This window comes from Orbicella franksi, chromosome 5, assembly GCF_964199315.1.
Source record: "Orbicella franksi chromosome 5, jaOrbFran1.1, whole genome shotgun sequence".
Lineage (NCBI taxonomy): Eukaryota > Metazoa > Cnidaria > Anthozoa > Scleractinia > Merulinidae > Orbicella > Orbicella franksi.
The window spans coordinates 14184927-14206637 of NC_138149.1; the positions used below are offsets into that span (position 1 = coordinate 14184927).

General features: G+C 43.6%; 2 pseudogenes; both read right to left on the minus strand.

The window, feature by feature from the left end:
- Positions 1-2244: 2244 nt before the first annotated feature.
- On the minus strand, positions 2245-2790 carry LOC145486794 (uncharacterized; annotated as a pseudogene).
- Positions 2791-2798: 8 nt separating this feature from the next.
- Positions 2799-4093, minus strand: LOC145486296 (uncharacterized; annotated as a pseudogene).
- Positions 4094-21711: the final 17618 nt, after the last annotated feature.

Sequence of the window (21711 nt, forward strand, 5' to 3'; positions counted from 1 at the left end):
GAGGGTAGCCCACTGTATTATATGTTAATCAAAAATAATTGCACAGCGCGAAAAGACCTAGGAAAGAGTTTAGCGTTACCGTGTTACGCAGGGCATGTAGGTACCGGTTGTCGAGTAAAAGATGACAACAGGGGCAATGGTAAACTATTCATTCTTTTCATTTCTTAATTTAATCTCTTCCTACTCCACAAAACTGTGTGCTCCGTGTGGTTCCAAGCCTTACGGAGCCTTATGTATTAGGATAGAAATTGTCCTACCCCTACCCCCCTAAAATGGGATGACAACATTGCGTGACGAACAAGGAGCCGCTGCAGGCAAGGATTCAAGCAGCAGCAGATTAAACGATGATCAAATGTAATGTTTTGGTGTAGTGCAAAGCAAGCAGCTATCTACAAATGACTTAGGCGTTTTTGACTTAGACGCAGTGGTGATCATATGTGTCGAAAGAGGGTCACAGATTCATGGTATTCGACCATTGAAATAAGTTGACAGTTGGCGATGTACATCAGACCTTGTGTAAACAAAAGCAAACTTCTGGTTTATGTGTGACGAATGGTGAGAGAAACTCGTCAAATCGGCTTTGGACCTGCCTTTTACAGCAAGTAAGGTTAGAACATTTCGAAATTATCAGCTCTGTGTCTATTTCAACTTAATATAGGTCAAGTCATGTGGCGCATGCTAAAATATATGCTTAACCGTAAATTGAAATTTGACGACGGATGGTCAGATATTTGCATTTTTAGCGTACTTTGAAAAGCTCTCGCGTCGCTCACAATCATTTGCCCAAAGAAATTTTTACAGGAATCTGTAGACCATCCTTCTGCGATTCAACCACCTGAAGCTTAATCCATTTGAAGGTTTCGCACATGGTGAAAATCAATTATTTTTACGAAGTACTTTTAAGTGAATGAAATACATGTCTTCGAAACTTAATTATTTTGCACCCAAAGAAAACCCGCAACATTCCCTAAAATCAACCCAGTACACATTTAAGCATTGCACAAAAATACTTGAGTGTTTTAAAGACGGAAGAATCATGTGGTTTTGCATGCGAGGCTCTCAAACTCGTTTAATAAAATGGTGCGTCAAAGGACGATTTTAACGGAATTTAGTTATTTGTATATTTCTTTAAATTAAAAGGATATTTTGCCAAAAAAACTACCCAGTAGTTTTTGTCATGCCCTTGCGTATCTACTATAAAAATATGAGCGAAATCGAATTTTCGACCCTTGCCGAGTTATTTTCCATATTTATGGACAGGGACTCTTGCGATCGCTTTAGGTTTATTTCCGGTTGTCAACAAATCATTATGAGAACGCTGCATTGTCCTAACCGGTCATATACATGACAGCTTGACTTTTTACTACCCTGGATGTCACAGGTTTTATTTTTCTATCTCACTCGCGAACTGTCCTGGCAATGACTTTGCAAGGTACGCACCTACAACTTACTTAAAGATATAGTCAGTGTAGACGGGCATACTTCTTTTTCAGGGATACGATAGGATCTTGAGCGACCTGGAGCAGACTCGAAATCGACGGCATATTCTAAAGCAGTACTACGAGAAAATAAAGACGGTACTTGAAAAGGCGGACACCATGTGCCCTCAAGAGAACGCTGATTTTCTGCAGAGGGCTGAGGAATGCATCACAGACCTTGAAAAAAGGAAATACTCTGTTCTTATAGCTGGTAAGACTATTGACAGCAACTGTGTGCATGTTGAGCTTTTGGTCTGTAAGTCGGACTTTTGAAGTTGGTCGAAAAATCTTTAAGGGACACTGATACGATATTTTAGCATTACGTCAAAAGGCTAAAACATGTCTACGAAAGCAATCACAACCTATAAAAAGTAACGGTCTGGTTTTGTTAGGAAGGAGTGTGTTATTGTAACTCTCCTGTCGTTCCTTGATGAAACTGGAGCCTCCAAGTCCCGAAACACGGATTAAAAACAGTAAAACAGACTTAATGATCCTCTTTCGAAGCCTGGTCGGAGCTTCCACTAACGATACTACATTTAGGAAATAACACACTGGCTGTGGGTAAAATTTGGGTGGCAGGGAAGGACGACTGGGGAGTAGGGGCCCAGGAAGGGGGCCCTCCTGGGGGAGTACAGATCGGGTGGTACCGGGGGTAGCCACCCTGGAATAAAAGTTCCACAGCTGCCTCCAGGGTGAGGCCCATATCCCACAGTCCCGGGGGACTGAGGGAACCAGGAGGGGGAGCTCCTCCGAGGGGGAGTACAGATCAGGTGGTACCGGGGTAGGACTTTGCTATGGTGAGGGTGCATCCTTGGCGGAAAGGGTCGGTTTTGGATTGTTTTATCCTAACCCTCATAAGGGAAGGGGATTGCAAATCGGGGTGGAAGGTTATATCTTGGGAGGTGAGATGAACCTCAGTGTTGAAGGGGCCATTACAGGTGAACTCACTAACACGTAAAAAGGCGAAGAATGCTTGGGTGAAGGCTGCCCAAAGCATAATATGGTCTAAATTAGTGCTCAGTGCCGGACGGAGATAGTTGTGGATTGCGGTGAGGATTTGGGTAGTGATAGGGAAGCGATCGCGCCTTGTTGAGGGAGCTAGGCGTTTTATACCTGTCAGGACTTTTTAAAGACGATGCATTTTGTTGATATGAAGGGGGAGGTTGCGCTCACGATGGAGGTCTTGAACAGCAACCAAATAGAGTTTGACTGTGTCATGTGAAACGGTTTTGGCTAAGTGAGAGGCAAAATAAATAAGAGTCATTTCTGATGCTGGAAATAGGGGGTTAGAGGGTCCCACCAATCCATGCATGAGGTTGAAGGTTAAGAAATGTTTTTGACCTGCCTGGTAGGTTCGCCTTGTGGAGGGGGCGAGAGAGGCATGGAAGTATTGCTGTACAGAGGCTGTCAGATGAGCATCGGTGATGAAGGGATGACGCAGGGAGTGAGAGAGGCTGTGGGAGCCAGGGCCCGGAAACGATCCATTTGAAAACGGGAAAGGGAGTCAGCAATAGCATTATCCAGCCCAGGGATGTGGGTAGCGCTAATAGTGAAGTTATTACTGAGGGTAAGGAGGGTGATGCTGCGGACAAGGTCCATTATCCGGGGAGACTTGGAGTGTTTGGAGTTGATGATGGCTACCACTGACTGATTGTCGCACCACATCAGGATACGCTTCCCCGACCAGGTGGGGCCCCACAGTACACATGCCAGGTAAATGGGGAATAACTCCTGCCATTCGATACTGATGCCCCGGTTTTTGTTAAGGGTGTGTTCTGGTAGCCAGAGACCCTGGAACCATAGCCCGTCTAGGAACCCTCCATAGCCTATGGACCCGGAGGCATCTATGAAAAGTTGGAGGTCGGGGGTTTGGAGACATGGGAATCAAGAAAAATGCTTACCCCATTCCAGTGTTCTAGGAAATCAACCCACATCTTGATGTTCTTACGGAAACCGGCATTGAGTTTGATGTGCCAGTCGGGGAGATGGGTACCCTTAGTAAGGTGGATGATACGTTGGAGGAAGGGGCGACCTGGGGCAATCACCCGGCATGCGAATTGGGGAGTGCCTATTAGGGATATGAAGTTCTCGGAGGGTTGCTGATTTTTTAAGGGACCACTGATGGAGGGCCTGTTTGGTACGGGCGAGCTTGTCTTGTGGGAGACGGGCCTCCATCGTATGGGAGTCTAGGAGAATACCCATGAATTCCAGGGAGGTAGAGGGAGGAAAGGTTTTGCCAGGGGCAATGGGGTTGTCTAGCTCAGTGAACAGGTGGAGGACATTGCAGAGAGCTGTTGCACAGTGGGTCCGGGGTGGGGCTGCTGCAATAAAAAAGTCATCGAGAATGTGAATAACCTTGGGAATGTGGAGCTTGTTTTGAATGATCCACTCGAGGGCCGAGGAGAACTGGTCGAAGAGAAAGGGGGCACTACGGAGACCGAAGGGAAGGACCATATCAAAGAAATACAGGCCTTGCCACTTCATCCCAAGCAGTTCCCAATCAGAGGGGTGGACCGGGATGTTCCGGAAGGCGGCTTTAATGTCCAGTTTGGACATAAAACAGTTCTGACCAAGATCTTGGAGAATGGCGATTGCGTTATCTACTTTAATGTACTGGAGAGAATAGTCTTCGGGGGGAGATGTGGTCATTGACGCTAGTGAGGCTGTGTTTTGGGTAGGAGAGGTGGAATATTGTCCGCCATTCTGAGGAATGTTTTTTAGGAATAGCCCCAATCGGGTAACTTGAAGATTAGGAAATGGGGGGGGGGGGGAGAAAGAAAGGGCCCCACAGTGTGGCCTAGTGAGACTTCTTTTAACATGTTGCTGTCGATAACAGGAGGGTTTTCCTTAGCAGAGGGCAAATTGGGGAATTCTTGCGGACCCGGGGGCCACTATGACCGATTTTAAAACCTTCAGAAAGGCCAGAGAGGAGGTGGTGCACAAAGGGTTGATGAGGGTGATCCTGGAGATAGGACGCCAGTCTGGGGATATAAATGGGGGTGGGGGGTGAGAAATGAGCTAGGTATTCAGGAGTGGCTGCGGGAGGAATTGCTAGAGCCTGTAGATGATTTAAGGCGGTCCTCTTTGCTGCGGGAGAGTTTGGAGTGGTCCTGGCCTGAGTGGGTGGCACTACATCCTGGCTGGTTGCATCTGTGCTTGTAAGGGCATGGGGAGCGGGCACAGGGACGACCGTTGTTGAAATTGTAGCAGAGGTCTGACCGGGTCGGGGAGTCCCTGGACCTAGGGGGAGACAGGGGGCAGGAGTCAGCATGGTCATCAGAGCTACTACAGGTTCGGCAGCCAGAGTTGGGGAGGCCTGTAAATGTGTCTAGATTTAATTGGACGTCCGTTCCCCCCAGTTGAGGGAGAGGTTGTGGGAGGCACGACGCCGAAACTCAACGTCGTAGACATACCATGCCATCCCGGGAAATTTCCTCGCTGCGTCCCTGATTAACTGCTGGTAGGCAATTAACGCGGCGGCGCGGGAGGGACAAATGAAAACCAGGACCGAGGAGAAAATGGCAAAGGCATCCAGCCATTTTTCAATGGAGGTGATTTTGGGACGTTTGGAGGTGGCAGGGAGCGGAATAGTCACCCCTTGAGCCCCAACTTGAAGGTGGAGCTGGGAGTTCCGAGCCTCTTCAAGGAGGGAAGAGATGGGGAGGAGGGTTGCAAAGTCCACGTACTCACCTTTCGTGATGGCAGTCGTCGTGGTCTTCGTCAAGTGGCTAGCCAGCGAGGGTTGGCGAAAGTCCGGATGGAGTGCGGCGACGGTGGCTGGATCCGCTGGGTTGAAGGCAGGGGAGGCGGGCAGCGGTGTAGCGACGCTCTGGTGTTGTTGGCCGCCATCAGATGGGTTGAAGGCATGGAAGGCTGGCGGCAGTGTAGTAACGCTCTGTTGTTGTGGTTGGCCGCCATCTTGGGTGGGACTTGGCATAGGAGGACTGGGGTCCGTTATATGGGATCCCGTGTGGGGAGTGGGAACTAGCCGGTTGTGTTGTTGGCCGCCATCTTTCCGTGCGGCTAGTTTTTCGTCGATTAATGAGGAGATGATCTGCGCTAGCTCTTCTTGTGGTAGAGTGTTGGGAGAGGAAGTGTCAGTGACGGTAACTACACCAGACGTAGAGTTGTTGAGGTGGGTTTCAAGGCGTGTGACGAGTTGTTGACGAGTGCCCGTCTGAACAGCAGGAGGGCCAGCAGGAGGCGAAGGACTTCGGTGGCCATTGATCGGTAGTTGGTCTGTTCGGTGTTTAGGCGATTTGCAGCAAGACCTTGGCGGGTCCGAGAGAGTTTTCGAGAATTACGTCGTCCACGGTTGGGCATGGTCACAGGATCGTGGGAGAATGTTTCAACCGGAGCTTCGTACAGCACGCCGACCAGAAAGTTAGTGGCCGCAAAAGAAAAATCAGTGGCGAAGGATCGGCACAAACGAGAAGACTGAATACAACGAGGAGCGTGTGCTTGACTAGAGGTCAGGGGCATGAGGTGGACATGTGAGAGACATGACTGGAACCATTGATACACTGTTTTTTACGGATGTAGATAACAGTGGCTTTACTTAGGAAATGAAAGGTTTGTTGTGATATCCAAAGGGGGTGATTGTTTTCAACTGGGAATCCCTGATGGACTTTGAGATCAGGAATTGGTGGCATGTTGCCTATGTTACTGGGATTTACTTATAAGCGTGACCCGAGGTTCATAGTGTTACATGTCTCTGAAATAAAGTGTTACAATGCAGAATGTGTGTGTCTGTCTTTGAGACATTGTCTCTCAGGTCTCATTAACATCAGTTTATGGATGTCATAAACTTAAACATAACAGCACACAAATCTGACCATGTGCTCTCCGTTTCTCTTTTATTTTTTGGCCGCACGGGCCTATGGGGAATTTACAAACTGGTTCCCAGTCCACCACATTATTGTATCAATACTACTGAGTTACAGTTGTCTGTTGTTTCGGATGGCAAGCATGCAACAAAACCCAATACTGTTGGAACAACTTGTTGGGTGTGTTTGAACACCGTGTTGGGCAGATGAAACAGCTACATCTAACAACTTCTAATAGCTGCCAACAGCACCCAACACGGTGTTCAGCCACACCCAATATATTGGCCCAACAATGGTGGATGGTGTTGGCCAGCATTGTTGCAATTGGAAGCGTTTGTATTGGCCTTTAAGTCAAGACCCGAATTATCATCTCCTGTATTGTTTCTCTTTATATTTCCAACAGGAGAGACCAGCGCTGGAACGAGCAGCCTGATAAACCTGCTACTAAATGATAAAGTCATGCCGACTGGTGTCCTGCAGAACACTCTGACGATCTGTGAAATATCCTATGGACCTTGGAAAGAAGCAGTGATTCATTTTGACAAACCGGGAGAAGCGCCTATCAAGCTGAAGGGGAGAGAATTTGATCGGAAGCAGGAGTATATTGAACAGTCAGTCGATGGTGAACGCCGATGCAAAAAAATAGAAATCAAGATTCCCAATGCTCTTTTAAAGGTACAAACGTAATTCTGATGGAACTAGATCGTTGAAAGGAAGGGGGAAGGGATCGAGTCGGTAGAAAATCAAACCATCTTACATGTTTTTTTGCCAACAATGTTGCGACTGTTTGCGTGGTCCTTTAGACAAGACTATCCATCAAGAAAGGGTAAACGGATTCGGAATAACGAATACTAGAAAACATTGTACTCAGAAGGAACGCAAACTGTATGCATATAGACTGTGGGGTAAGAAGGCTGTTAGTAGCTGAAGACGTCTTGTTTGTTTTTCTCTTGTAAATGGTGTAGTAATTGTAGACAGTCCAGGCGTCGGCGATGAAAAGGACGTTAGTAAGATCGTCTTACAATACATACCTCAGGCTTTCGCCTTTATCTACGTGATAAACAGTGTAAATGCAGGGGGAGTACAGGAAGATAGGGTAAGTTGATCGTTATTACCAGTCGTGCTTAGGAAAATAACAGAACAGCCTTTATTCTCATCAATTCTCGAAGTTAAGCACGAATTGCCGAATGCACGAGCTCTAGAGCTAAAGGCCAGTCAATCCAGTCCATTTTTTTCCTCGCCTTGTTCCTCAAGACCGTCTAGTTCGAAAACCTTGAGCTTACGATAGTAGTGCCGACTCAAAATGCACACTGCTTTGTAGCCTAACTCGAACGAAAAAGGATCAAAACAAGTAGAAAGATATGATTGCATTTTTTTTAAAGCAAACGATACCCTTAGTGAAGAGTGTTGCCTAAGAACTTTACGATTGCGCCCGCAAACACAAACGTTACACTCTCCTTGTACAAGTTATAACAAAGATATCGCAAAGCATTATTTCTTGTCGATAGTTTGGAATGCCCGCCCTTTACTATGTCAACCCTCGGTTACACACAAAAGACAGAATCACTTTCTACAGTACAAAATTAGTCCACAAAACACAAGACTCATAAAAGACGCAAAGAATAACAGAGAAGGCCTAGAATCGTGCTGAATAGCTCTCGCTATAATATTTCTGCCAGTTCTATTACATTCTTATGATAGGCGCCAAAAATCTCATCATCTCATCTTAAAATACAGGAAACACCAGGAAATAAAGATGTTTTTTTTTCGTCTTTGGGTCACTAACGAAGTTTATCATTCGAAATTTTGCAGCTTTTGCCCGTTGTAAATGAATGGGTAAAACTCTACAAAGGACAGAGCGACGGGACTCGACGGGTATCACTGCTGAATCTGCTTTGTTTGTCTGCAATAAGTGGGACGAGATTGAAAGAAATGCCGATAAAACCGACAGGGAAAATATTGAAGAACATATCGTTACCAAACTCAAAGAAAGAATTCCTGAGCTTGATGAGAAAGCACAAGTAATACGAATGTCAGTGTCGTGTGCAGCCCAAGTGTATCACAAGTTTGGCGTGATGACGGATGATCTCAACAACCTGATGAATGGCGTACAGCGCCTTCTCTCACTTTGTGTAGAGAGAAAAATGGAATTTTTGTACTTGTAAGTTTGGGTTCCTTTCTACCTTGCGTTTAAAGAAATGTTATCTAGCTATGCACCTATCAATGTTAAGCCAGCGGAAGGGTAGGGGGGGGGGGGCTTCCGACAGGGATATGATTGTCCTTGTTCGCCGGTAGGTAAAGCTTTTGACCGCCCTTGTTCTCCTCAGGGTAGGGTTTCCGAAGTAATTCTTGTTTAATTGACTGGGGAGATTAACCTGGGGACAGAGCATTTCACTACAATGTCTTTAAACGAGTCAAATTCCCGTCCCTTTTCTCGCCTTCCCTCCATCCAACATCCCAATTCCCCCAACCCCGCCGATCAGTTAAGCTTTAATATAGTGAACTCTGGGCAACCATCGTATCAAACATGTAACGTAAGTACTTTCACTCTGTTTGATATTTTAACAGTCTGATCAGTAGCAATCTCATCAAAATGTCGGATAAAGTGAAAGTTGAAATAAAAAATACCAAGCGCAACCGAGAGGAGCGACTCAAGGCCCGCGAAGAAGTTGAATCAAAACTTGAGAGGCTCAGGGAGGGGAACCCCTTATCTGAGATTGAAGAAGCATTCGCCGATCACGTGAAACGTATCTCTGGTCGCCTGATATCCTACTTGCAATCGGATGACGTAAGATGTGCATTTTGCAAGTGGACAGAAACAGATCTGCCCAAGATTTACGAACGAGAGAGTGATATGAAGTTGAAAGAAAAATTCAAGGCCTGTATCAAGCAACGTTTGCAGACATTCCTTCAGCAGCTTGAAAACAAAGAGAAGCTCTTCTCAACAGCCCACGATGATCTCGAGGCTCGTTTTAAACAAGGCTCTTTTGATTTCGAGAAGAATGTTCGTGAGATTGATCGAGTTCTGGCTGGTTCTAGCTCAGCAGATGACTTCACGCCCTTTGAGGTTCCTTCTGGTAAACTGCCTACACTGAATCCAAGAGTGAAGAAATTCCTGACCGTGACCCTGGTTGCATTTATGCCTGTCTTGTTCCCCATTGGCATAGCAGCAGGAGTTCTTTCTGCACCTGTATTTGGGTATCTAGCCGCCGACAAGATTTTCAGAGAGAGAAATCTACGGAACAATTGTTGTCAAGTTCTAAATGAGCTTTCAACAAAGTTCCATAGAGAATTCATCTAACACAACGTGACCGATCATGTTCTGGGCGAACTCGCGCAAGAAAAAGAGCGAATTAACGTGATAAGGAGATGCCTTAAAGAGTTGATTGCCAGGTACGAGCAGAAGTGTAAAGATCTCACCAGAAGCAAAGACGAGGCAAAAGAGATCGTAGAAACACACAACCCTTTGCGCAGGATTGTAAAAGACCTGCATGAGCAGCTAATGTTTGATGCTATCCAGCAAGAGATCCAGGTTATGTACCCCTCTTGTCAACTTGAGAAAAAGAGGTTACGTTGGAACGAGGAAAAGAAAGACCACCTTGGCACTGGCTCTTACGGCGCAGTTTTTAAAGGAAACTACAAGCCTCCCGGCCATGGATGGAAAAAAGTGGCTATCAAGAAGCTAAAGGGAGTCCCAGGCCCATCCAGTGTCGCTTCCTTCCTCGGAGAGGCAGCCATGTTAAAGTAAGTGTGCGTGTTTTGTCGCTTTTAATTAGTTACCCTGAAAGTCTTTGGTTGGCAAGCGAAATACGTAAGCAATGCACGTGCATACATATTAAGGCACGTAACGAGGACAAACGGACAAAACAAAAACCCTCACTCCACTCATCCCTCACATCTGGTCGAGAACGCGAGCGTCTTGCAACACGCTTTGTTCTGAGTTGTTTCTTTCCTTTAATCGTTCATCCATGTGAAGAACGCAAGTTTTAATCACATTGGTATCAGCTTTACCTTGAGGGGCTTCTAGCCGTGCGTTGCGCAGACGCGCGCCCGCCCGTTTCCTCTTTCCTCCCTTTCCCTTTCTATACTAGTCCACAAAGTGGTTTTTAATTTTGAATCTATAGATGAAACTCTAAAGTTCCTTTCTTTGCTGATGTCTATTTCTCAGTTTTTGGAAAACTAGGATGACAGGCCCTTTTCAGTTTTTACTGTGAAAAGCTGATTAAAATTTTCCTTAAACAGGCAGCTGGAGCACAAACACATAGTGGAATTCTACGGAGTTGTCATGAATGTTGAAAGACACCGTCTCCAGTCCTTGGCTTTGGTTTTCGAACGATGCAATGACAGTCTCAAGAAACACATCTTCACAAACGAAACATGCAAACCCTGGAAAACAGAGAAAGCGATGGCCAGTACTTTCCAGTGGAGCAAGTAGATTTTGGATGCTCTGGAGTTCATCCACGGCAAGGAAATGGTCCACAGGGATCTCAAGCTGGATAATGTTTTGGTAAGTGTACTGTGGCTTAACTGGAGATTAGAAGACGGTATTAATGTGGGTATTATTTTGATGGCCAAAATTATCAGCTCCCAGTAAGCTTGTTATCTTTTTTAAAGAGCACTGCACGGGTATCGCACAGGTCATTGGTCCAACTCCCGTTCAAGCCTGAAATTTTTTTCAGGCTTTATTTTCACTACTGCTTAAGTAGTGTTCATAACTGCGATGATCACTCACATCTTTATCTGTTAATCCGCAGTTCAAATATTAGCCTGCGTGCAGATAGGCGACGTCTGTTTACAGGCTCAGTTCAAATATATGATTTTCATATATTTACATTCATTTACTCATCACTCAAGGGTTTATTACGGACCAAAAAAAATGATAAGCTCCCAGTCGGCTTGTTAACTCTGCTGGTAGAGCACTACACCTTTAGAGGTCATGGGTTCAACTCCCGTACAAGCCTGAATTTTTTTAGCCTTTATTTTCACTACTGACTGCTCAAGTAGTGTCCATAATCCACCGTAGGAAAAAAGATGGCGGCTGTACATTTTACCACAATGCCTCGCGAACCTAACACAGCCCAAAAGGCACGAAGAAAGCCTTATAATTGCAATATTTGTCCCTGAAGAAAGGATATTAAGTAGCCTAGTTTTGAAGATTTTATAACGTTTTTGTACGTTTTTATGAACGTTGTTCAGGTTTTCGTGCGCTAAGAACTATGGGTAAATGTACCATTCGCCATCTTTTTTCCTACGGAGGATTGCAACGATTATTCACATCTTCATGACTTCCAACCATTTAATTCTTTAAAAGACGGTCACATTATCCTAATTTGTCTCTTTAAGGGGAACTTCTCGTAAATTTTTCATTAGTCAGTTAAGCAAATGTTGAGGTCTGACGAAAAACCCTCTCATTTCTCGGTTGAGATGATAGCGGAGTATGCCATTTAATATTCTCAGATTTTTGGTGCATTCATTGGTAATAACCGGTTTCTGCAATCACTAATAGTGAATCCCGGTACACGTGTGTGTTGACTTGTGTAAGGACGTTTTCTCGCGGCACAACTTTGCGCCTAAAGTGCTATTTTCTTTTTCCACTAATCTTCAGACTAACGTTTATCTTAATTAGTCAACGACTTATTCCAACTTGTTTCACGAAAGTAACTTTACAGATCTCAAGGCGGGATCACATCAAAGTAGCAGATCTGGGTTTGGCCACGTGCAAAAACGTGATAACTGGTACGATCTTAGGCACTCCATCGTACATGGCGCCCGAGGTACACGAAGGCAAAACCTACGACTCGAAGGCGGACATACACAGCTTCGGTGTAATGGTGTGGGAAATGTGGTTCGGCAAGAGAGCATCCTCTCAGCTGAGCGGCATGAGTGCAGATGAAGTGTCGCGAGAAATAGAGCGCGAGAATCGCCAGGAAATGGGCAATGTTCCTCCTAAAGAATGGATTGAGTTAATGACGTCCTGCTGGAAGCTTGATCCGTGTAACAGACCATCAGCGACAGAAAGCAAATCCCGCATTATGGAACTGAAACAAAATCATGCCAAGTAGGACAAAGACCGTTTTGTTAGAACGCCAGGCTGTCGTATCAAAATGAAAGCATATTTTGATAATTTATCGATAAGCTGTCACGAAACTAACTACTCCTGAATTTCATTTAAAACTTTTTTATCTCTATTTTGATAGACGTTTTTCTGAAAGGAGCTCAAACTTTTCCCAGCTCTCACTCATCTTCCCAATATGAAGAAAAGAATCTTGAAAACGAGGATGAATGAGTTCATTGGCTCGTCCCCTGTCGTCTATTTTATTCTTTTATGGCTTATCAGTAAAAACTGAGACAACTGGGAACAAGTCAGCGGAAATTAGAACAGGCGGAAATTTATCCGGTCTATTTCTGGGATGAAAGCGAACCGTATTTTTGTTAGATATGTAAGTAGTTGACTGAACAGCGCTTAGTTTTAAAGGCATACCTTTCACGATTCCTGCAAACTTCAAACGCCATGAAAGCATCAGGTTTTAAGGTGTGTGTGTAGAATGGCTTTTTGAATCCGTCTAGGCACAAATCCACAAATCGCGTTCTGTAGGAAATAAAATCCCTTATAAGTTGCGACGCGAGATAAGATGTGAATACAAAATTGGTGACGTTGTATCTACACCTATCTATAGTAAATAATTTAATGCTTTATCTATTTTTCTTTATCAGATTTTCAGTAAAGACTGTATTTCCAGTAATGTAGCCTCAATTTGTCGAAACCGTAAAGGTTTCCTTCAGCAGGGTTCGGACGAAGGTTTGGACGAAAACAGCAAAATAACAACACAAAAAGGGTGACTGACATGGTGGCATAGCAATTGATTTAATGCTTCTTTCGTTTAACCAACAGACTACTTATTTCACAAATCAAGGTCTGACGTTTTAAGATTATTTATGTTGAACGTCTCATTGTCTCACGTGAGGCCTGCGTCACACAGAGCGCACGCGGCACTTTCCTCTAGGACCAAAAATGTACATTTCAAAAGGCGCCATTGAATTACTTGAGCTCACTTGACACGGGGATTCCCCTTGTTCACTTATGTGACGTAAAGATCACAGGACAAGTCAGTTTGTCTGCTGATTGTAGCGTGAGCGAAGGATGTGTTCCCTATCGTGGGAAACCCTCTTAAATTAGCTCGCATTACAAAATTCCCACAAAAATGATTTCAGTTGAGTGACCCGATTTGTTTAACTATAGACGGTCAACTGCGTCAGGCTAGAAATCACGATTAATTGTCAAACAGACTGTTTGATTTATGCGTGTGCTGCCCCCGACCTTTTCCTCGCGTAGCATTGTAGATTCTGGGAAACTGGGAACCCTTTTCCAAGAATTGGATGCTATTAGCTGTATTGCAGGAGCCATAATCGGGAACGGAGACCGTAAGCGCGCGCCATTTCAAGTATTGGGGTTGTCCCCATGATATGGGACAATAATTCTATTTTTAGAACACATTGCGCTGTCGCCTGCGGCACACGCGCGTACATGCTGCGAGGATTTTTGCGGATGTCGCGCGGGAGAAATGGCGTCCGAAATTCCCGAAAGCTTTCATGTTTTTGGCCCACAACTCAACGCGTTTACGTCTGTTGGAATTTTGCTTAAGTATTTTCGTCGTGAGCTGCTCCAGTCTGAGTGAAGTAAGACAGTGTCGAATTTAGGTATGTTCCGCTTTAAGCTTATATACATCGCTGACCAAGTTGTGTTCCGACGGATGCTTCTTTTACATGAGCTGTACATTACTCCACTTTAAATTTGACATATGTTGAAGATTAACAGCTTTTCCATTACACAGCAAAAAACTAGCTGGATATATTTAGATATAGCAGAGCTTCAGGACTTCATAGTTTCCTAGCTCCTCTTGCCACACGCTTGCGAGGAATTTGCCAGTCTATCGCGACTGAAAAGTAAAACAAAATAATTGCTAGTTTGGTCAGTTTGAGTTTCGCCTGAATTGTAAGCAGCCCTTGATGTTTTATCAAGGCCCAATAACTTTACGTCCGTAGATACTGCTCAGTTTTATGCGTGTACAAATCCAGAAAAATTCTCTGTTGTCGATGAATGAGAGCGCCCGCCGATGCGTGCTTTGTACAGTCAGTAAACATGACAAATTGTACTTCCGCCGCACTTTCATGTGAAAGCGTTCATCGAACTCAAACAATAACTCTATAGTTTTTAAATAAGTTTAAGATTGATAAATGTCTGAGAACATATTAAAAGCCAAGCTGAAAATATGTGAATAAAGCAGAAATAATCAGCAAAGTTACTATGACGCTTTCTTTAATCAACTTCGAATAACGATTTCGATTTTGTTGATCGAGTTATCAAAACTCCTTGTCTATTTTCATTTTCGCAGTGTAAAACTTCACGATGCTTATGTTGAAGAAACACATATGATGTTAGCAGCCTTTTTTGCGTTCGCGAAATTTGTTGCAACATCTCAGTACAAAAGATAACGAAAGAAATCTTTGTCAAGATTTGTTGACAATTGAAAACACCGACTCGGACTTGAAAGTGCACGAGCTGCACTATGCAAATGAGCCCACCTTTTCCGTTAGCTCAGAGCATAAAACTACATATAAGCGCCCTGGTTCGTATTCCCTGCCTTATTCCCTGCCATCGCTGTGAAAAATACGCAAGAGAATCTCTCAAGGTCTCTCAACTCTCAACTCTCAACATTTGATCACGCAACGTGACAACATCCACGCGAGAGCCCCCTACATGTGCGTGGATCCGCGCGGATATATCACGTCAGGATGGCGCAATCTGTTCTAAAAATAGAAAAATTGTCCCATATCATAGGTACGCGCGGATCCTAAGACTTACGGTCTCCGTCCCCGATTATGGCTCCTGCTGTATTGGTGTAATATTTGTTTTCACAGAAGCTTAAGGAATTCATGAACCTGACTTCTAACCATAATTTCAATTCATTGTATTCATAAATGAAGAAACTGAGTTAACTAAGACTGGTTAACGGGAATGTAACTTAATGATGTCCGTTGTGACCTTCGATGGACAACTTAACATTCCGTGAAACAGAGGAAAATGAAATTCATACATTTCATCTGCATTATAAAGATTTAGAAGAAGGAACATGGCAGTTAAATACACAACTTATGTAGTTGTGATTAAGCCTGAAATAGAAACACTTTTGGCTTGAACGGGCTCAAACCGTTCATGCCTGAATATTTTTTCAGATTTTATCACAACTACTTGGGGGTCGCCCCGGGGGAAGGGGGGTGCACTGCCATATATGGGCTGTATAGGTATGTGCAGCTGTGAAGGGTATGGTTTTCAAGCAGTTTACTCTAGGATAGGGTATATAAATCAGAGCGTTTGGGTCTGGAAAAGGGTACAATTTTTCACAAAACCGACTAGTTAGTTGAAGATTTTATCTAGACCAAGGAAACCAGGAACTGCCATTCACAAATATAAAAAAATCAAAACGGCAAGTTTAAATTTATGCAAATCAGCCTCAACAGTGTCGATAGATTGGGGGATTTGGGGAGTTTACTCTGGTATAGGGTAGCAAAATTCAGCTGAACTAGCTCTGGTATAGGCTAAGGGTTCCAGGGTCCCAGCGGCGCCTCCCCACCCAGAAATTCCCAAAGTACCCCCTGGGGGGTCGACCATTTGACTTTTGAATTTGTTTAACCGTTACATGCACTAGGAAATGTTTTTCTCAGGACATGTGTATGCATGATATCTTTTTCTCTGTGTAACATGTTTTTTTTTTCGGTTCACTGAATGTGGTAAGCGTCTGCAAATCGCTCAAATCACCGAAAATAATTGGCAAGACTACGAGGACAAATGTCTTTCTGAACCTGATGAAATTATTCTGCGCGAAGAAGAGGATTTTTGATGTTCTAGAAGTTATCTTTTGCCTGGAAACCCTTACAAATAGTACACTAAATAATGTACTTTCAACTAACTTTAGATCATACACCTGCATAAATTACAATTTGTATGCGCGTTAAATAGCATTAATGAATGTATTTGCCGCTGATTCAGCGAAAAAAGGCTCAACTGACTTTACACAGCTGTCTAGGCTGGATATACATTCTGCAAATGTATATTAGAAACTAGTTTTGTTGAGATCGCCTTTCGTCAGTTGAATTCATTTAGGCTTCAAGCTGGCTCTACTCAATGTGCAGCTGAATTTATTCAGGCTACTTTCAGGTTTCAAGTTGGCTTTATCCAGCCTTCAGTCAGTTGTACCTAAGTTGATGCAATCTTGTTCCTCGCTACTATAAGTAAAGTACTCTTTTCTGTGTAATTCGATTTACATCGCAATTGAAGTTACGAAGAATAAACGTGTTAAGTCGAAGTGGTCTGAGTATCTTTATATGCAGTTGTAGTGGATCCAACGGTACTTTGGAACCCGTGATAAGTCCCTCTCCCACAGCAAGCGCGTGGGATTGTTCGGGCTAATTCCCGAGTCCAGTTAATTTCCTAGTTGGGGGGCGGACAGGGGGCGGGAACCCGGGAGAATAGGGGGCGGGAGGCGGGAGAGAAAGGGGCCGGAACAGGGAGAGAAAAGGGCGGGAAGAGTTCTAAGAAGGCAGGAATCATTTATTAAGTGTTAAAATACTTTTAAAAAAAACAAGAACTGAAAATGTTATTTCACTTACATTTAACCTATTTTGAGACTTCTGAGCCGGCGGAAAAACGAAAACGGGCCCTTGGGATAAAAAAACTGTGGCCTACTTCCGGTAAAATTGGAAACCCTTTTACAGTGATTACGTCATAGGTCATGAAATGTTGTTGCTTAAGCTGTCAAAAGACGTGAGTAAGAGGAGCAAGGCTGAAAACAAATGAAAAAAGGAAAATGAAACACCTAAGGATTGGGCAGCGAAATGACTAAGATGTGTTTTGAGTCTCCTTATTTACAGGGGACGGGAGCAAGACGGACGAAGGCGGGAGTCGGGAGATAAAGGTGCGAGAAGAGGAGGTTCTGATCCTTCCTGCCTCCCCTCACTTCTTAGAGTCAAGCACAGTAGTTTCCAGCCAGGTATGTCTCTTAACGCCCATTTTCCCCATTTAGAGTTTAGAGCGATAAAACCCGTTGTCACACGTACGAATTAGAACATACTCGTAACCATTGTCATGGTTTTTGGAGGCAATAACGCACTGTTCTCCTCGAAATTGACAAAACTTGGCAAATAATGCAACAACTGACATTCCATCTCGTCGGGGGATTTTATGCCCGCGGGACCTTATACCCGTATTTCTGACTTTATACCCGTATTTCTGACTTTATACCCGTATTTCTGACTTTATACCCGTATTTCTGACTTTATGCCCGTATTTCTATGTTTGACTATCAGTGATAAGCTATATAGTCCATGGGCCAGGGCAGATTCTCGGTACCACTCGGGGGAAGAAAATGCGAGTGATATCTGATGAAAGGTTGTATGAAGGACTTTACTTGATAGCAATCATGAAAGAGTAGCTTTCAGTATTTTTTGCGTACTTCTTTTTTTTTTCAAAAATAGAGCTGCGACATGGAAACGAGGCTCACATTAAAACGGTTATTTTAAATGCGTTCTTTAATTATAATATTAATAAATTACTACATTGTACAGTAAACAGCTTTTCTTAACATTTTAGGTCAAAAACTAAAATTTATAAGTTGATTTGAAAAAGAAAAACTTAAACGAAACCATGCAGCTCAAACTCGAAAAGCATCATGGGTAACGTCTGAGATGACGGTGTCGCTGCATGGTAAATACTTCAAAGTTCTCGCCAAATTTTCGCAGTTTGGACGCTTTTTATCAAGTAATAAAGAGAAACAGGGAACACTTAGTATTTTTATGCTCACTGAACAAAATACTTACAAAACATTCAAGAGTCTCTGTTCGATTCAATGAAACTTGACTGCTATGTACAGTTTCAATTGTTGTTTTATTCCTATAGACCAAACTAAACGACCTGCTTTTAAAACTTGTATTATTCACTGCTCATATGATAAAAGTCGGCTAATTAGTCCTATTTTAAAAAAAAGATCTCGACTCTTTAAAATATTTACTGAAGGCGACTACAATTAAAAGTCATGGGCCATTGCTTTATTCATTGGCAGAGAATACCAAGGAAGGAGAAATTCCCCAAGTCATATATCACAGGAAATGCCGTAGTCTTTTTAGCATGAAGCACGATTAGTTGGAGAGCATTTTTCAAACAACGGCCGCGAAACAGATTTCGAAGTTTAATTTGGAAAGCGAAGGGCAAAGATCTCCTCGGCAAGAGCCAAGCACGAGCAGAACTTAATCGAAAATGTACACTTTTTGCGAAAATAAGACTGCATGTACAAGAACACGCGATCCCTTTGACTCAGTAGGTTGACTTGTATTTAGATGCTTTAGAAAAGCTGCTATTGCTGCGGGTGATAGCTCGCTTATTGGCCTTGCCTGTCGTGATTTGGTAGCAGCTGAAGCGTGTTACTATGGTCGTGTTTTTTTAGATTGTACCTGACCAGATAAAGCGAGTAAGTACACTGACTTGGAAAGCAGTGAACCGGACTCGGATGAAATCCGATTTTTTTTATATCGAGTTACAAGCTTATGACAAACTGTTTGAGTTTATTTGATCAGATTTATTAAATCCCAGGCTCATTTAGATGGTTGATCTGAGAGAGAAGCAGGAATCTCCATGCGATCAATGGGCGCTACTGAAATATCCGAATCAATGAAAAAGACATTTCTGAAGAAAGTTAGAAAACGATTTCGGCGACTTGTTACAATTTGAAGATCTCCCGAACAATAATAAAGTTTTCGTTCTTTCCAAAAATTTTTCAAATGCTCAACTGGCCAGAGAGATAGTAACTTCATCTCAGCAATTCGACAACAGAGCTGACTCCATGTAAAGTCAAGGAAAATAGCAAGTTGGACTGTACATCTGTAATGTAGTTCTTTCAAATAATACTGAAATGGCATGGCCACCGAAATCTTCTGAACTATGTGAGAATGCAATCAATCTCCCAGCAGAACTAGATGCCTTTCTATATACTCTTCTAACTAGCAACTCAGAAATCCCAACGGAATATCCTCATTGCTACCGGTGCCTTGTTGGCAAACTCTTTTGGGCAAGACATTATACGGGATAACTGGAGGAAAACCTTCCAGGCAAATGCTATTACCATACGCAGTAAAAACTTTGTAGACCGCAATGTTGAGCTTTTACAGATGTTAAGCCGATTTGAGCATAGGATTGCCTATACGCAAATTGAGGAAATAAACACAGCTGGCTTTGCCTACAAAAAATGGCCTTGACGCCTGATAATGATGTTCCTTTGCCGAAAAATATTCAGGCAACGCTTGCGTGGGATAATATTGATAGAATAGAAGAGACACTTTATGGCGCAGGAACATCTCATCGAGTAAATGTCATTGCTGTCTAAGCAAGCATTTTGGTCCCGGAACCTCCTTCCGCCCCCTGGAACTGAGCAAGTTAGGACAAGGAAAAGAAATATTGATCCTCCAGTAATCTCGCTTGTACCTCCATATAACGCTGGTGATCGCACGACACGAAGAAGACATGAAATTGATGATGTCCATGCTCGAAGGTTCGGAGAGACAGCTTATAAGACATTTTGTCATGACAGGCTTGAGTCTGACCAACGTAAGGTGAAATTCTGCGACAAAATTACGAACCTCAAAGTTTAAACAAGAGTATGAAAGGACAAATAGGGTCAAGCAAGGAAGTAATCATTACAGCGGATCGTGCGCAGTTTGCTCAAATGATCATTGCTGCTGAGAACAGAACGTTGAAGATGAATGATGTACTGAATCACCCTCTCGGACCTCGCCCTTGGGCTCTTGATACGGCTGATGGATTGCTGAGGAGAACCAGCAAATCATCACTTGCCAAGGAGCCAGCCAGAAGAATATGACAGCAGCAGATATGATTCCTCAGCCGTGCGGGCAAATTTTTGACGGAGTGGTAATGGTCCAGAAGATAAGAGGCGACCAGAAAACATTTGCTGAATTGGCTGACAGTATGATGTCCGTGGTTTTGCATGAAGGAACAGATAGCTAGCGTATTGACGACGTTTACAGAAAAAAATTCGATCAAAAACCACAAGAGAGAGAAGAGAGGCTCGGAAAGTGGTCATAAAGTCAGAAACTTCAAGGCAGACTACAAGATACATCAATGGCGGACATTCTTGTCCAATTCCAAGAATAAATCACTCCTGAGCAAATTTATTTCAGAAAAGTGGCAGAATGAGAGGCACAGAGAGGGGTTCGCTGGAAAGACAATTTTCATAACGACTGACGATTACAGCTATGAACTCTCAATCGGAGTAACAGCAAGGGAAGAGCTAAGGTCGACGCACGAAGAAGCAGGTACCAGAGTGTTTCTCCATGCAGCACATATAGAGCTGTAGTTATTACGTCTAAGGCTTTTTTATGATTATTATCGCATGTTTGTGGAGTCTGTAACGCCATTGGACTTTGTTGTAGGATATTCTGTGCCAAACAAGGTAAAGTTGACTCGAACCAGCTACCTCCCTGTGCAGATTGTTTCTGTTTTTTAAGGACGTACTCCTTGAGAGCAAACTACCAATTGCAAGCAGCTATTTGGAGAAGTTTACAGAGCTACCCTCAAGTCCCTTCACCAGTTGGTCAAGGATGGGTCGAGGAGTACCGCAACTTATTCATCAAATGGATGAATGGCAAACCCTCCCCTACAGTTCTTCTTGAGTTTCTCTCCTGTTTTTATGCAAGATCATACAAACTGTCCACGTGCCGACTTGCCTTACAAATGGCCTTAAATGCACCGATATGTGCCGCCTTCGTGACTGCAACAATAGGGAGCTTAAGCAACGACGACGACGACGCCGAGGACGACGCCTAGTAAAAAATCAATTTATATTTTACCAGCGAAATTCGCGATTGTCTAGATCTGTTTGGTGCGCCGATGGCTCTAAAAACGTGCTCAAGCTAAATATGCAATGACAGCGTTCAATTCCAGATGGAAATACGAAAAATTAGCCGTCGTCGTCCACGTTCAGTGACGCAGAATTTGGTCACTTCACGTTGTTATTTCGTAGAGGACGGCAAAGAAATGTACAAAGATTTAAAGCGCACGTGCACAGCCATTGTTCTGGTCATTAAAATCTTTTGTTTGGTAACCTTCTCGTTGCCGTTGGCGTCGTGCTTTGCTTAAGGTCTCTAATTGTTTTGCTTATTAAACCTTTTGTTTGGTGACGTTCTCGTTGCCGTTGCCGTCGTGGTTTTCTTAAACTCCCTAATAGTGCTGAGGAGGAGGAGATTCTTGATGAACAATGCTCTGATGACGAGGAGGATCAGGAAAATTAAGCATTTTAAATATCAATAGAAATAATCCGTTAAGCTAGATTAAGAAGGTAGCG